The 11,312-nt window shown below is 41.2% G+C and overlaps 1 long non-coding RNA gene across 1 annotated transcript; it reads right to left on the bottom strand.

Annotated features, from left to right (window-relative positions):
- Nucleotides 1–500: 500 nt before the first annotated feature.
- Nucleotides 501–10,777, bottom strand: LOC121659452. Its single transcript, XR_006014336.1, has 4 exons — nucleotides 10,660–10,777; nucleotides 1,776–1,887; nucleotides 768–890; nucleotides 501–589 (listed from the first exon to the last, which is right to left on the bottom strand). It is a non-coding gene; the product is annotated as an uncharacterized LOC121659452 (long non-coding RNA).
- Between the last annotated feature and the right edge of the window lie 535 nt (nucleotides 10,778–11,312).

Here is an 11,312-nt window from a genome sequence, read left to right as displayed (position 1 = left end):
AGAGATGATCCTGTTCATAATGGAAAAATTAGATCCTGCGCTGGAGGGAATTTTATGCATGAACAAGGCATGGGGCAAAAAAAAGGTACACTGCTAAAATTTGCTCAGGCATTCTTTGCAGAAAAGGTCCAGAGTGGAGTGTCTTATGTAGGGACTGTGTAACCTTGAAGATTGAAGTAATAGAGGGAATTTAATAGAAGACATAAAAGGTCATGCCTGTAAAGATATTCTACAGAAAATGTTTTTGTTAATAGCTGGGATCACCCCTATTAGAAGTAAGAAAAAAGATATACTTGGATATACTAGGTGAGTACCTGGTGACTCTGAAGTGCCAGCATACTAATGGCAATAAAAAGACCCCAGAGGAATCTGAGTGTGTACCAGTATTTCCAGCAGAGTCAAGCTCCAGTAAGGAAAATTCATTCTGATGGACTTACCATTGCCAGACTATTTTCTACAGACAAAAGGCTGACCTAGGATTAAATGGGTATATACTTACCTGAACAAATTTCATGCAGAAATTAAAAGGCTTCTAAGTGTGAGAGGAGTGGATTTTTGGTATCAGAATGAAAGAAGATTTCTGGTATCTCTGAATGAAAGAAGAGGAAATAATAAACACCTCTGTTATTTTTAAGATGCAACGATCAGTTCTACAGCAGGATTATTCAGAGCTTTGTAGGGTCAGTGGTAACAGGGGATTAGGCTCAACACCAAATGTTCATCTGTATCCTCTACCCCTAGGTCTATACATCACCATACATACTTACGGTTGCTGCCTCCTGTTGCACATGGAGCATTATGCAGAAGAAATCCTGTCCTCCAATTCAGGGCTGACATCGTTTCATCAGCTCTCATTTTCCACAACACCTTCCACTGGAGATACGAGGACACTGAGAAAAAGAATCATAAGAGCCACAAAAAAAATTAACATTGGTAGGACTGGATCAGGAGCATGGAACTCACTTGGTGCATATCCTCTGATACTAGCTCAGTTTGTCAGAGCATGACGTCAATAACACCAAGGTTGTGGTTTGATCTCTGCATGGGCCATTCACTGAAGAGTAGGACTTGATGATTCTTGTGGATCCCTTCCAGCTCAGAATCTTCTGTGATTTTGTCATCTCTATTAGCCTTTAGCACAGACCAGTAACACATCTATGAAGTGAACCTCCTGGTTGCACCAATGTAGAAGTGTTTGACTGTGTGCCGAGCTATACAAGCATGAACTTATTTCCAATAAAACTAAACCAGAGGATGCAATTTAGATGTACATGGATCCTCTCCCATAGTAACTGCTGCTGAGTCCTTGAGACCAGAAGACCCTGGTACAAACTAATTTGCAGCACATCTCCAAAATGGGAAGAATGGGGCTGGACTGCTGGATCCACGGCACCAACTGATTTGCTTTGTAGATCTATTCCTGTTGCACCACAGTATTGCTTATGTAGATGAACCTGCTTATTCTTATCAGATAGAAATTACCATGTCCCTCAGAACAAAAAAATCTATGTAAAACTGATTTTTTTTTAGTCCTTTCTTAGCAGTTTTGTACTATGCTTACTACAAATTTCCTGGCAAGTGTTATCAAAGTACTTACTATAAAGTCTATTGAAAATTGCTCTTTTTCATTTTATTTTGTGGGAAGAGTTTAGATAAGAAAGCCTGATGGAGCATGCAAATAGGGAATCCATGGGAACAGACTTTTCTCAAATGCATTTCAAAACCTTCCCCTGGAAACCTCAATATGGGAATTTCAGATCAGTATGCAGTCTTACCAGAGTTCATGTTCACAGATCTGATGTTTACATCTACAAAAGTTCTTGTCAGATGGTGTTGTCTGATTTCTGCTGTTTCCTATTTCTGCTTCTACCCATCCTCCTTTCAGAACTGAAAAGTGAAGAACAACAACAACAAAAAAAGACAATTTTGTTTTATACACTGTTGGCTTTGGAAAATCAGAGGCATTCTCCCCAGTACCAGACAGTTTCTGACTGCAGGCTCTGATCTTCCAATTGATAGGGTCTAAAATTAGGGTGAAATGGGCCAACATATTTACCCTAGGTCATTTGTTATTTCTGCCTGATGCTGTGGAATCTCCAGGAGATGACTGCACAGTATGCATTGCTGAATTATGCAGATAACATATGAATTTAGGGCAGGGGCTGCCTTAAGCAAACACTATCTTGCTATTGTGAATTTAATATTATAACTATTTTAGCACTTTTCTGTCTTTCATCTGCTTACTTTAAAAGCGGCAGTATTTGTTTGCACTGACACTGTAATACGCTCATAATCTTAAACCATAATGCCAATAAACCACCACTGACAGTGTAATGATTCACATTACCATATCATTATAGATGTAAAAGTCAGTCCCACATACCTCCTACAACATCAGTATTGGTGAGGCAGCAATTAAGATGTCAGCGGTAGAGCAGAGAATCACCATTATAAGCTTAGTCAACATAATAAAACATTGCTAAAGGTAGCTACAGGGCCAGCAGCTCAGCAGATGTTTTCAAATATAAACCTCACAGCAGTTTAAAAATAAATTTTAAATTAGTCAAATGCTTGAATCCACATTAAGAACTGATGTTTATGTCAGCAAAAAGAAAAAAAGTCCTATTTAAGACTGTCAGAGGTTGGGGATTTCCTTAATGTCTATTGTGAAAGGCATATTTTAAAAAAAATTATTTCCATATATTTTAAATGAATGAAAAATTGAGGGACAAGAATTTTACTCCAACTGTAAATGTCTTGCCCTTTGTTGACAGCAAAGGAAAACTTGTGCTTAAAGTGACAACGCACCCAGGTTGTATGTAAGTTACCATAGCTGAATCCCGTGGTGAAGTATTTACACATAGGGATTTATATTCTACAGCATACACAATATATTCAGGTCTTTTGTGGTCATTAGTATAATTCAAAGTCATATCAGATTAATCTTTTGCATGAGCTTTTTTAAAGCTATGTAAGACCAAGTAGACTGATGATAAAGATTCTGGCAAAAAAAGAAGTTACTTTAATTTGGAAAGTATAGAGAATGGAGACTGGCAGGCTGAAATGGGAATAAGGAAACAGAAAGCACACAGCAACAGAAATATACTAAAATAAGAGCATTTACTTCAACAGCAGCTTACATCCATGGATATTGCATTCATGAATGTGTTTATATTATGTTATACAAACATAATCATATTGTTACATTTCTTTGTATCTTGTACATAAAAATCAGAGGTGACTCTCGTGAAGTGAATTTTAACCATCATAAAATTCAGATAACACAGAAGAAAACTTTGTTTCCTCTCTGTTTCTTAACTAGTCTTCAGGAGTAGATCATGGAGCTCTTGTCTTTATGGCTCAGCCTGTATTGAAGCAGAAAGCACCCTGGTTTCACTTACATTTCTTAGATGGGTAAGTACTTGACAGGGCAAAGAAGTTCTTGAAATTGGCCCTTCATCTGACAGCATGCAATGAGGTCAGGGTGAAGCACCATTAATACATAACGTTCAGGGCTCCACTTTTACAAAAGGTTTTGTTGTCCAATGAGGAGTTTGACAAAGCCAAATTTTTAGCTCTCAACAAAAAATCCTCACAAACAATAGAAACCCTGTTGGGAATATTTTTTCAAATTATTTTTCTAACACCCCCAGCAAAACTGGAGTGACTAATTTTCAAATACCTGTATGGATTGGTCAGTTTTCCAGTGACGTTAGAAGAGACAACAGAAGTAATTTTGACCCTGTATCTCAGGGCAATTGTTGTGCTTTATTAAAACATGTCATAACTATTGTTTTCAAGATGATCTAAATTTTATGCAGGGACATATAGTCCTCTCTTTAGATGCACTATAGTTCTGAACTTGACTTGGGATGTAAGAATGGAAGATGGTGGTCTTTGATCATATCTGTACACACTTGTGTATGTGACCATCTGTAAGGTCATATATGCTGCTGAATGCATATTTAGGAAGAGAGGCAAAACAGAAATCAGGGCTAATTATTTATCTGTAAGAAGCACAAGAGTTGTATTGATCAGACATTTATATGCACTACTTTATTTTTGTTACCTTGGAAATAATACCTAAATTGCCATTAACATACAGTGCTCAAAGTAACTTCCACACAGGCTATTCTTTTTCAACTCCAAGCATCTAAAATTAGTATTGAATTGACAAGTTTCTCAATTCAAGCACTGCCACCATTGGAGGCATTGCAGCATTTCCCTTCCTCCTTGTGATGGGCTGACACTGGCTGGGTGCAAAGTGCCTGCTGAAAGTGCTCTATCACTCCCCTCCTCAGCTAGACAGGGGAGAGAAAATAGAATGAAAGGTTCATGGGTCAGGATAAGGAATGACACTGTTGGGGCTGCCTGACGTAGCACAGCCCCCAGCTGCAGATGTCCTTGGCTTCTGCTGCAGCAGGCAGGGTCAGCTGCAGCTTGCAAGGAAAGCTGGCTCCTTCACAAGGAGCGAGCCCCAAACAAAGGTGGTGCAAAAGCATCAGCAGAGGCAAAGGATGAGAGAGGGGACCCTGTGTAGGTTCCAGCTGGTTTATTCCCTGTGGAGGGTCCAGGGACAAAGATAAAGGAGTGACACAGACCGCAGTATTTTATACAAGGGTGGAACAAGTTGAAACAACCAATGGGGATTGATTGAGAAGGAGGAGATAACAGAGGAATATCCAATAGGGATAACTTAAGGGAGGGAGTTACATGAACCAACCAATGGGGCATCGAAGAAGGGAGAACTTTCCAGAGCTAATACATAGGCAATTGAGGGAAATGCATAAACATGAACTTATACATAAAACTGGGTGGAGAACTCCTGAACCAATAAACTTAACATGTAAACTAAGAACCACTAGGAAGATGGGAACTCGCCTTAACCGCAGGTGGGAATCAGACTTCTGTGCTGTGGAGGACTGTTCACTAGTCCTTTGAATGCTCTGCTGCAGTGGCCATTGCCACCTGCACTGCCACAGAGGAAATGGAGGAATCACTCAGCAATTACCATTGCAGATAAAAGAAACTTGACTTCGGGAGACTAATTGCCCATCAAATCAGAGTAGGATAATGAGAAATAAAAACAAGTATTAAAACATCTCCCCCACACCCTTCATCTTCTCAAAATTCTCCCAAATTCTCTCCCTTCTCTCCTCAGTGGCATAAGGGGACAGAATGAGGGCTGAGTCAGTTCATCACACGTTGTCTCTGCTGCTCCCTCCTCCCCAGGGGGAGGAGTTCTCACGCTCCCTGCTTCAGCATGGGGTCCCTCCCACAGGAGATAGTCTTCCACAAACTTCTCCAAAATGAACGCTTCCTACGGGCTGCAGTTCTTCATTAATTGCTCCATTGTGGGTCCCTTCTATGAAGTGCAGTCTTTCAGGAACAGGCTGCTCCAGCATGGATCCCTAACTGGATCACAAATCCTGCCAGAAAACTTGCTTCAGCATAGGCTTCTCTCTCCACACAGCCACAGGTCCTGACAGGAGCCTGCTCCTGTGTGGGCTTCCCATGGGGTCACAACCTCCGCTGGGCATCCACCTGCTCCAGTCTGGGGCCTCCCAGGGGCTGCAGGTGGATCACTACTCTCCCATGGGCCTCCATGTGCTGCAGAACAGACAGCCTGACTCACCATGGTCTTCACTATGGGCTGCAGGGGAATCTCTGCTCTGGCACCTGGAGCATCTCCTCCCCCTCCTTCTCCACTGACCTTGGTGTCTGCACACTTGTTTTTCTGCAATATTCTCTGTACTCTCTTTGGGTGCAATTACTCTTGTGCAGGAACTTTCTCCCCTTCCTAAATCTGTTATCCCAGTGGCACTACCACCATGGCTGATAGGCTCAGTCTTGGTTATCAGTGGATCCATTTGGACCCGACTGCTGTTGGCTCTCTCCAACATGGGGGAAGCTTCTGGCAGCCTCTCACAGCAGCCACTCCATAGCCCACACACACACACGCATCAAAACCTGGCTATGCAAACCCAAAACTCCTTCAGTCAGAGATCCCATTTAGACACAAAGGGCTTCACACACTGCATTGTGAAGGGCAATTAACCACGGAAGGTCAAACAGATTCAAATACAGGGTCCAATTCTTCTGTGCTATCCTTCCAAAAGGTAAAATGCTTAAACACTTTTCACTACTGTTTTGCAAATTACGTAAGACTTAGTAGCATGAAGCCCAGGTTTCTGCAGATACCAGGCATATAAACTGTATTTATAAATTGTATTATCTGATGGATAACCGTAGGAAAGACAACCTTTCATTTAAGAATTAATAAAATTTGAGCCAATTCAAAAATATGAAGGGTTTTTACATTTTTGGCCGGTGGTATATGTGTACTTTGGAAAGAGACTCCTCTTTAATGTACCACTAAATTTTAATGTGTGAATCAAATAAACTACCTGCTATCTCTTAGAAAGTTCTGGCAGGACTTTTTATCTATATTTCATTAGATGACTGAATGCTCAGGAAATATACCCACAAAGTTTTAACAGTTGGATAACTGTGATCACATCCTAAAGTAGTAGTAGTTAAAAGCATTTAGTACCTTTCAGGAGACATTGTGATGAAGCAGTGCTAGATTTTGGAGAAGGTGTTTATGAGCCATCCCTCCCCTGCCAGCTCTGGGGCAGCAGCACAGGATCTTCCTGTTTGTGAAGTCTGAGGATGATGAAGGTTTCTATAGGTCAGCAGTGGGCTTAGTTAACATGATATAACTGAAAAGGATCTTGGAAGAAAAACCAGTGTATCTGAGTAAGGCTATAACAACAATGAAGAGCATCAAGTTCATCTGTACTTCTGTGGCTGGCACTCATCCTGTAATGGCAAAGGGCCGCCTTCCCTTTCCAGATGTCTTCATAGCTATTTTTTTAACTAGGCAGGATTTTATCAGCTTTTCCACTCTTTAAACCCTGTCAGTTAGTGCTAGCCAGACTTCACAGTTAATTGTATTCTAATCTACCCAATTACTCCCCTATTCCCACAAAGACTTACACATGTGGTTAATTTAAAGTTTCATGCAAGTGTGAAACTCTTCTGTGCCTGAGCCTGCCTGCTTCTAATGAGTGAAAAACCAAATGCTTTTCTTTCTGAAATCCCTCCTCAAGAGCCACAGCTTTCTCTTGGCCTTTCATCATTAATCTCAGCTCCAGTGTTATACACTATCTCACCCATGCCTGATCATTAAACCTAATAAAATAAAGCGAAAAACAAAACCAAAATAAAAGCCAAAGGGAATCAAATTACCTGATGGCCATGCTTTGTAAATAATGAGTCTTTCATGAAACAAATTCCCTTTCTTTTGCTTTCTGTTGTTTCCTTTCCTCTTTCACCCCACTGTGACCTTTCTTAGCCAATGTAATTCATTGTGTTGTCTGTTTTTTAAGCATCCTAGGGCAGGGACCTTGTAATCTCTGCAGTGTGCACAGCACCATGCACCTCAGAGGAGTGTGTAAATATTAATCAACACACATTCACATTCAATGAAATCAAAAGCCCTAATTTTATGAATCAATAACACTGTCTCACTGCGTATGAAACAGTAGTAATCCATGGCCATGAAATTTTATCCTTTTGAAAAGTGGTTTCAAATGGAACCTTCGTGAGCAGTATGAAAAATACATGCAAACAAAGATACAGACATCTAGTAAAGCACTGGTTTGCTGTATGAGCAGTGTTTACTGACTTTCATACACAAAGAAAAATGCTGTCAACTGCTGTCCCTCAACCTGCCACCAGTGATGTTAAACTCTGTTTGGAAAATTTTCCTAAATTACTTTTCCAAACTTTTGGATACTCTTAGTCTATCATTTCTCCCCTTCTCTACCATTCCCTTAGTGGTGTTAAAACATTACAAAAATGCTAACAAAAAAAAAATTGTAGAAATCAGAAAACAAGAGATTTGTGATACTTCTCTGCAACCTCAGTTTATCCTTCCTTCTGCCTGTGTCTCATGCTGCAAGCTTCAATTGCAAGACCTTGCTCTATGATTTTTTACAAACCCCCTCCAACTCCTAGAAGCCAAGAGGAAGGGTTTTACAGATCAATCAAGAAGTGAGTGCAGACAAGGTGTTGAAGATGGTAAGGATCATACCTGCATCACAGGATGTCTAGCATGACCAGACTAATGAATGAATTACAACCCTTTCAAGCAAAACGTATATTCTTTCTTGCCTTGATTCACTATTATCCTCTGCACTGCATGGATTCGGGGCCTTCTGGAAAAAAAATCCTGCCTCTGGCTGTGTTATTGCTAGCCTGAGCTGTTAGCAAATTGTCAAGGGTTTGGTGGATTGTTTCTCTTAGGAGCAGAAGAAATTAAAGACGGAGACAGATATTTGTCTGTCTAAGTTGCTCTAACAGGAAAAAAACAAGACTTTTGTCCTATTTCTATGAATACATGCATGATCAAATGTATACTCCAGCCCTCTTTCCACTCTGCAATGTGTTCCCTAAATATCACTGCTAATTTTATACCAGAGTCATGTAGTGTTTTACTGACTTTCTCTCATAAATCACTTCCCCTGAAATGGTAAACTGTAAAACAGAAAATGCTCTTGAAAGCATGGCTACCATATATCAGATTGTTGGCTGTATTTGCTTATTTTCTGGAAATATTAGCTGGGAAGAGTTTGAGGAAGGAAAGAGGTTGTTGCATTTACTGGACTTGCAGACATGTGGCAACTTATGGGAATACCATATGCTTTTATGAAGCTGCACAGTAGCTTCATCTGACTAGCCAGAAATCTGGCAGCCCCAGGGTCTACCAAATTAATGACGTGTGGTACACAGATGGTTCATGTACATACAGTAGGTATGATGTGAACTGAAAGCGTCAGAGGAGCAATGCACAGATTTAGTCCATGAAATCCCTCAGACACACAACAGCCACACTTGAGATCCTCTGGCTCAATGTCTGCCAGATTTGAAGGTAGCGTTGAGCTCTGGGGTACAACAGTACTCTCTCCTGTATTTATTCCACAAAGGAACAGATCAATTTTTCTATTTTTTTCTGAATTAATAAGGCTTCAGTGAGGCTTTTCTCACTGCCAGCATAATACAATTAAACATTATGTCATACTGTAACAGGTCTGCCCCAAGGGAAGTTAATTTTCTTCTTAGCCTGTATGGTGCTAAGCATTGGATTTGTAACTAAAAAATGACCAGAACTCACCAATGTTTAGACTGTTACTGAGGAGTGCTTGCACAGCATCAAGGCCTTCTCACTTTCCTGCTCTGCCTTCTCATTACCTTGCAGTGGGTAGGCTGGGGATGGGCAGGAAGTTGGGAAGGGACATGGCTGTGACAGCTGACCCAAACTGGCCAAAGGGATACTCCATGCCATATAATGTCATGATTAGCAATGGGTTAGAGGACAAAAGAGATGGAGAGGCTTTGGCTTCCAAGGCTGATGTTACTCAGAGGCTGGCTGGGCATCAGTCTGCTGGTGGGAGATGATGAGTGATTATTGCCTTTGCATCACTTGGTTTTGCCTGGGTTTTTTCACTTACTAAATGTCTTTATCTTGATCTATGAGTTTCCTTGCTTTTTCTCTTCCGGTTCTCTCCCCTGCCCTGTTGGGAGAGGAGGGTGGGTGAGCAGCTGTGTGGGTGCTTTGCTGCAGGCCAGGGTCAGCCCACAGCGCATTCCAGTGTGTGCACAGGCAGTGTGTTGAGTGGAACACAGCTTGTGTCAAGAGCCCTACCTCTCACATTTCAGGTGGATTTGAATATGCAATCATCAGCAAGTGTACTTCCTTTCACAGCTAGATTGTCTCCTTCCCCCAGCAGCCCTTGTGTCTACTGAAGCACACATTTAACTGGTGAGTTTGGAATCTGTGTGTTTGTTGTCCCGTAATATTCAGAGTAGGGGCTTGGCCCCATCTATTTCCAGGCCCTGCTTCCCCAAGCCCTCACACAGATGTCATTTTCCTGCTAATATCCACGTGCTCTAGCTTACACTTATTCACTGTCTTCCTTGTCCTTCAGGATCTCGTGTGCGCATCCTGCATGTCCAGGTACTTCGTCCCAGGATCTGCTTCTCATGAGGGACCTGGTTCCCACCATCCTACCCCATAGTTCTCCTCCTACCCAGAGCCAAGCATCAGCACTGGGAGCAGAGACACAGTGCTTCTACTCCCCTTCCTGTGCTCAGGAACACAACTGAAAGCACATGTTAAATTATTTACCTGTAGGTTCGTGACCTGCCAGCCATCACGATTTTACCACTTGTTTAAGAGTGTTAGTTCTTCATGCTGTTGCTCAAAAGTAAACTCCTTATTTCTGTAGGATAAGCAAGTTTGTAGTGCTCTTGAGTGAGGGGGGCATTCTCAGCAGGTAGCTATGTGAGTCTGAATAGCTTGAGTGCCAGATGACTGCTTTTAGGGCATGCATTTATTTACTTTTACAGTTCCCAGGATCTTTAAGCTCACCTGATTTTCTTTGTGATCTGAATCATTAAATGTTTTTATTCAAGATGGAGTCCAGGATCAACAACACGTAGTTTAGGAGAGTCCTACTGAAACTTTTTGTTTAGTAGCACTGAACATACCATTTCTTTTTAGAATGAAAATCAGCCTCTATGAAGGCAGCAGGAGTTTTGTCATTGTTTTCAACAGTATGGATTTCTGTTTTTTCATATAAAAGAGTCACTTACTGCAGAAAGGAACTGAGATGCTGAAGCTTGGTTTGGATCCTGATTGATCTCCAAATCCCTTGTGCAGTCACCCAGGCAGCAGAGCTCTATTGTAAGTCCAGGAACAAGGATGAATTCCACTCACCTCCAAAAGAGAACAAGGATAAAGCAAATGTTTGGAGGATTTAAAGTCTTTAGGGACCAGAAGTGTTCATTCTTCTTATTTCCCTTAGCTGCTTTTGTAAGGTTTCCTTCACTGTGAATCTGATCCAATTGCCACTGTATGTCACTAGCAAAACTGCAAGTGACTTGTAAGCCAGAATACCCTGGAAGGTTGTTACTGTTATTATTACATGATACAGAAATGAATTTTGAAGAACTTTTTGAAAAGGATGTGTTTCCTCTGGACTGTCACCTAGTCTGAAGAAGTTCCAGCTCTCAGCAAATAACACAGAATGACAGCTTCAGAAGTGTCTTACTAGCTCCCATTTCAAGGGATGTCATTTTTGCCTTCACTGTGCCTGTTAATGTGCCCTGACTTCAATGGGCTTTGCACATATCGTCTTGGTGATAAAAGCAGTCCTACCACCAGTAAAGCACCACAGAGAGAGCTTAGTGACAGCTTGTAGGAGAAATTCACCGTTACTAATTAAACCCACATTTTCAATGTTGGG

Source organism: Corvus kubaryi, unplaced genomic scaffold, assembly GCF_017639235.1.
Source record: "Corvus kubaryi isolate FWS band 111438036 unplaced genomic scaffold, C.kubaryi_AGA036_p1.0 137, whole genome shotgun sequence".
Classification (NCBI taxonomy): Eukaryota; Metazoa; Chordata; class Aves; order Passeriformes; family Corvidae; genus Corvus; species Corvus kubaryi.
Note: the sequence above shows the minus strand (reverse complement) of the source record. Positions and strands in the feature narration are given on the sequence as shown.